A 6,789-nucleotide genomic window follows, 5' to 3' on the forward strand; every position below is an offset into this window, starting at 1 on the left:
TTTGCATACCCACACACTCCAAAGCTCTTGCTTACATTTCTTTCCAGCTTCTCCTTCTCATTTTAAAAATGCTCTGCTTGTTTTCCTTTCATCAAATCCTCTCCAAAGCTGAGCATTCATGCCTATTCCCAGAACATGAGCTGGGGAATGTGAGCTGCTACTCTATAGTTCATCCTGGTTTTTCCCACTCAGCAAATCCTTAGCACCAAAGGGGACCAAATAAGCTAGAGATGAGCTGACTTGAGCTCAAAAGCAGCCTTGACAAATAAGCAGTTAAAACCTTGCGCTTGAAGTGCCTCCTGACTTGTAGCCCATTCTGTGCAATCACAACTGCAGAAATATGGACCACAATGCAAAAACTCTACACTGGATTTGCTCCCAAGAAAATGAGATGTTGCAGAAATATTCTGCTTCTTGATAGCCCCAATGAAGGAAATGGTCTTCACCTATGACTACGCTTAAGCCTGTCATCTGTGAACAGAGGGCGCACTTCAGGTCTAGTGGACTAATTGCATTATTGTCTTTCCATCTGTCCACCATAACACACTGTGGGAGCAGCACTACTCTTGGAGGCTGCTATGCAAGATCACATTGACACTGCCTAGGATCCTGCTCCAGGAACTGATTCTTCTCCTGCAGAAACATTTGTAACTGCTTTAAACAAAAGCAGTCCTTACATGCTTCTTTCACATCAAATCCCCAAATGCACAACACAGCAGACCAATTCAAATGATGCAATCAGCCACCTTGTTTATACTGCAGCAAATTTCCTTCCCCAAGGAATTCTGCATAGCTGCTGTTTTCCTGGTCTCGGCAGTAGGAAACACCTCTTGTAGACCTGGGATGTTTAAAGCACAGCACACAGCAGAAGCTCCTACTGGAGCCAAAGCACTTATTTTAAAAAAAAAATTAAAAATATTATGTTAAAGCTTGATCTCTCTATTCCCTTGGCAGTCAGCAGATTCAAGTTACTTAATCAAAGCAAAATTGAAACAGCTTAGGTCAAGAATAATTCTTCAATTAGCCTGAATAGGACTTGGATGAAGGGGAGGTTCCCACGATTTTCTCCTCACAGGCAGTACCACACTTAATCTGGAGACCACATAAAGGCAGCTGCTTCTAATGCCAGAGGGAGCTGTGGGCAGCCAACTCAAGGAGACTCAACTTCAAACTACATATTCTAAGGGCAACCCAAACCTTTCCCTTCCCTTTCACGCAGTTCACCACACAGTAGTACTTCACAGATTATTAACTGGCCTGTGAATTGTTTGAATTTCTTAGGTATTCCTGTAGTCAAGAAAAACAACCAAACCCAGAAGTCTTCTTTCAACTTTTAGTCTGGGGAAACTTGAGGAAAAATATAGAAGAGTTGAAAACAGCTTTGGAGAATCACGTCTTTATTTACAGGAGGCCTGAATGTTTCTGTGCCGTAACTTCCACGTTCATTGAGAAAGGCTGCATTTTAACCAACTATGATGTCCTTTATTATTTCAACAAGTTGAAGTAATTTCATCTTCTTTGAAGATGGAAGTATCACCAATTGAGAAGACAACTCAAATGAAACACTGTCATATCACTGCATTGTAAATACACAGGAAATCCAGCTACTTTGTTCTCCAGATACAGTTGGACCATGAAGAGTTCTCACATGACTTATTTTCCACGTTTTTGTGTGAGATTCTTCAAGCTGAGATTTACAGGTAAAACAGAGAATTAAAAAAATCCAAATCACCATTGTTATATTTTACTAGAACATCCATCTTGCCTCTCCAGTCAAACACATGAAAACTTACATACTTTGAGACACCTTTTGAGGCATTTAAATGATGTATATTTTGACTTCTTTATGCAGCCCAACACATGTACAGTCATTTTGACCCATCAATTTTTAAAAACTGATATGAAATACTATTAAAAATTTATGCCAGTTTACAAGATTTAAGCACAGGCATACAGCAAATATGGTTTCAACTGCAGTTCAGTAAAATAAACACCAGGAAAGATACAGGAAGAAAATTAATTACTTTCTTCTGAGCACTAAATATTGCAATTCTTTAGTGAACATCTGAGAAAGGGCAAGTCAGTTGAAAAATGGTACTAACCTTTAAAGCCTAGTGCTAACACATCCCTGTGTTTGACAGAGGATATGCTCTCCCCTCCAAACTGGAATGGCTTTGCATTTCTGCAAGCCACTTAAGGCTGACACCTCCTGTTTTGTCATTTAATGCACACTTGTAGGAAAACAAACAGCAAAACAGTTCACAGCCCTTGGACCAAATTTGTAAGAACTCTGAATAAACAGAGATCCAAAACAAGAGTCATGCAGCACAACGTTAAGGAAAACGGTCTATATTCACAGAGTAAAAGAAACTGTCATTATAAACTGGTCAGTTTTGATAACTGTTCCCATCAAGTCAAAACTCTTTCCAAGACTATACCCTAAAGAAGTGGTCTCCAAAGTGAGGTTCATGCACCCCAAGACAATCCATTTGGGTGCAAGAAGAAAGTATATTTTGCAAAATTAAAAAATGAAATTTTAAATAATTTAAAAATAGTCTTTATTTCACTTTTCTCTCATACTTTTTCAATTTCTACTCCTGTGTATGTACATAATAAATTAGTATAGTAGTACATATATTATTTATAAATTAATAAATATACATAGTGGGTACACACGTAAGAGTTTTTAGTGATATGAGTATGCAATCAGAAAGTTTGGAGACCACTGGCCTCGAGGATGCTGTATGATACTTATAGCTGCTTGTACAATCATCTATCCTGTTGCTGAATTCATTTTTTTAATGTCAACCTGAAATGCCGTCCTCAGCAGCATATTTTCATTATGCCTACTGAGATATTTCTCCTTCAACATATAAATGGATATAAAGATACAGTGGAAACTTCTGAAGGCTCAGGCTCAGATAAGACAAGGGATTGTTGACAAAGTATCCTTTGGTGGAATAAAGTTACAAGACTGAAATTAAAACACATGCAACTTTTAAATCAGAATAGAGTCATGCTGTCCTTTTTGCATTTGTCCCATTTCAGTTCAGTACCAGCTCTTCTCCTTCACCACCTGCTGTCCCTCTTTCCCACAGCAACTTCATGAGGAACCACCCAGTGTTGTCTCTTTTGACATGTCTATTAAAGCACTTTTACACCCGATTCCTAAAAATATTATCTGCACTGGAAAAAAAAAAAAAGAACAAGAAATATGTATCCTGAATCCACATTCCTATCTAGAATCCTACAGATTAAGAAGATATTCCATTTTAAACAAGGAGAGCACATATTGTATTAAAAAACATTCATCCATGCTTCACTCTGGGTTTTGGTTGTTGCGACTTTGATTTGGATGCTTTAATTCAAGCAAAAGTAGATTCCCAGTGAACTGGGGGGTGTGTGTGCATTGTAACACAAAAACTTGTGTGATAAGGCAGTGCCACACTACACTCCACAGGCAGAGCTTGTGTCAGACACAACCCAGCCAGCACCACACAATTCCCGGTTGTCTGTCACATTGGACCCCACACCTCTGTGATTTAACAACATATTACTCATAGCTCTGAAGTCAGATTTAGGTAGACCTATGATGACTGGCTACAGGGAACATGAAAGCCTTCAAGATTGTCTATTCTGATCTCATTAAAATCATAGATCATTTGCTCAGCTTTGAAAATGTCCAATAATTTCCATTTGCTTATAGCCTACTGAGGATACCAAGTGCTACAACTCATTACATCTCATTGTAGGTTGTTACCCAGGGAAATCACCCTTGTGTTAGAAACTGAGCATATTTCTTTAGATCACAACTCCTCCAAGATTCCACGTGCCATGATTTGGTAATTTTTATGTTTCATTCTCCTATATCAGAGACCAACACCATCCAAAACTGAGCAGTTAACTTTTGTTGTTATGTCACAGTTTAATATTCTCACTATTTACCCTCAAATCTTTGAGCCTTAAAAATAAAACTGGCAATGAGGCAAGATAGGAAACCCAACAAAAGAGCAAAACTCTAGGAAGGGACTGGAAGGGACCTCTGGTTTATCAGGTCTAGCTGCCTACTATTCAGACACCACTTTGCATTTAGTTTCTTTCATAGAGATAGTTCACTCTTCCTTCAAAGCAAGGCTCTGCCCAGAAGGCTGTTCAAGAATCAGGAACTTTGTTTCTAATCTAAATTTTATTTACAGAAAGTTTATACCCACTTGATTTTGTTTCAACACTCTCAGCTCCCAGAGCTTTTGCCCTTTGCCTGAAACTTGTAAAAAAGTATTCTGACTCAATGAACAAACTTATTGCTACAGATTAAAAAAAAAAAAGTTAAGGCTTACCCATGAAATTAAACTTCCAGAGCACAGAGCAGATAAAATATTTAACTTTCCAGAGAAGGGAACAAAAAAAAAAAAAAAAAAAAAAAAAAAAAAAAAAAAAAAAAAAAAAAAGAAAAGAAAAAAGAAAAGAAAAAAGAAGAAAAAGAAAGCTAGCCAGAAAGTGTGATTTATTCAGTTATTCAAAGAAGCCTCTTCTCTCCTCATCCTGCATAAATGGGCTCATAGACATTGTAATCACTTGATACAGGGGAGACTGTTCACAGTAATCCACTGTGATGCTCCACATGAAAAAAATGTACAAAATTAACAGCACAAAAGAAAGTTAATACAACTTGAGTGACCATTAAAACAAAGACCAAATCAGTGTCTCTTTCATGAAAGTAAACTACAAAAACCCCGAAGCTTCTGAAACAGACTTATGCATTTTGTATCCTTCTATGGATTCAACTTAATAAACTTATTAAGACTGGAGCCAAAAAGGTAAATAAATAAACCATCCAGCATTCATTCACAAGCAACAGAAATCAAAGTACCATATGTACATTTTTCTCTCATGTACAGAAGATAGTAGCATGCAACACTATTACTGTAAGCAATAAGAAAGGTGCACATTTCAAAGCGTGAAATAATTCTTCACTTCCACTAGGTTTACTGAAACCTTCCAAGTTGGTAATCTATGACTCACCAGCCTAGGACAGCTGTCAAGTCAGCAAGCAGACTTACGAAAAGGTATCCTGAATTTTTATATCTACTTGTAAAACCCCAAGAAAATGCATTGACAGAAGTCAACAAGGTGAAAGAAATAAGTTATTTTCAGTTTCAGACATCCATCATTTTGCCCCTAAGCAGATCCAACCTGATTGGCATTGTTCTCATGTAAATTTTCCATATTTAACATCTAATTTAGAATAGGCAAAAAGGATGTAGAAAGCTTTCTAAGAGCTCATGAAATAGGGTTCAACAGGTATACAAAAGATATACTGCTTATTATTTTTAGGTAGGCTGCATAATTTGTATTTTTACTGTGAGAACATAAAAACAGAACTGACCTTCACAAAATTATGATTTCATATAGAGTAAAACCACTTGCCTCTGCTTCTACTTACTAGTAGTTTAAAAGGAACAGTAAATTGATACAGAGAGACAAAATATTCCCAAGGTAATGCAAGGAGTAGACAGCTTTTTAGTGTGTTTTCAATCTGGGAGAGAAAAGCCAAATGAACCTGTCTTATAAAACATTTTCAAACCAAAGCAAACTGGCAGAGAAGCCTAAAAGGAAATAAAAAACCCTTTAGACTGAAAGTTACAGAATTTCAAAGCAAAGTGAACTTTCAAAAAAAACCTCATCCAAGTTCAATGAAATGAGAATGTTCCTCATGCTGGTCTCAAAACATTCCATGTTTCTGTGGCTGAACCTTTGGTTCCGAGATCTACCACTGAGATAGCAATGAAAAGAGTAGGCCAAAGCCAAGGTATCACAAACTATCACAAACTATCACAAGAAAGCTTAGAAAGTAGTAAAAAAAGAAAAAAAAAAGGGAAAAAAATCAAAGTGAGCTGCTCTAGCTTTCTTGAGTATAACATCCGAACCTATAGTAAATCGCATAGTTTTAGTGATAATATAAAAATAGCTTGCAAGATAAATTGCCTTTCAGACTAAACTCCATATATTTAGAATCATATGAACAATACTTAATTCTCTCAACATATCTTATGCTTTTTTTTAAAGCATTTTCTAAGAAATTTGCTTATTTGTATACAGTTATGCTAAAACCTGTTGGTCCGCATGCTTTTTAAGGACACACGTCACCCAATAGAATATAAAAACACAGTAAAACCACTGCAGAATTTTGTAAAGATACTTTAAATAAATTTACACTTCCCTCTAAGATTACTCAAGAATTAATCCCTGGGTTCAACAGTCTAAGTCCTTTACTTCTGTTATCCTCATTGCACATCAAAATCAAAGTTGCTATTTCTGCCAAGACTCGAAGGAGTGTATCCTCAACCTCTGCTGGCCTAATGAGCAATCAAACACCGTTCCTTAGGCAGAATAATTTTGGGCTTCTGCAGACCAAAAAAAAAATCCTGAACTCACCAGAAAGTTCTCACTACCAGCAAAACCCGAAGGCAAAACTTCAAAATACTCTTATAAGCAAAGAACCTCAGCAAAGACCAATAGAGGAAGATTTTCTGTGACTTCACAAACATAGCTCCATTTTTATGAGGAGGTCAGTTTTTTCCCAGCAGGCCATGAAATTTATAGATCGCTAGGTATGTATGTGTATTTTTTAATCAAAAAATGAAGGTCAACATGTACAGCATTTCAAACTAACAGATTTTAACTTCTAGAAACCTAAAAGGTTTCTATGAATGTCATGATTTCTAATGCTGACAAAAAAAAATTGACTAGTAAGACATTTTTCTCATCTTCTGCAACCTCAGAGAGTTT

This window comes from Anomalospiza imberbis, chromosome 4 (genome assembly GCF_031753505.1).
Source record: "Anomalospiza imberbis isolate Cuckoo-Finch-1a 21T00152 chromosome 4, ASM3175350v1, whole genome shotgun sequence".
Classification (NCBI taxonomy): domain Eukaryota; kingdom Metazoa; phylum Chordata; class Aves; order Passeriformes; family Viduidae; genus Anomalospiza; species Anomalospiza imberbis.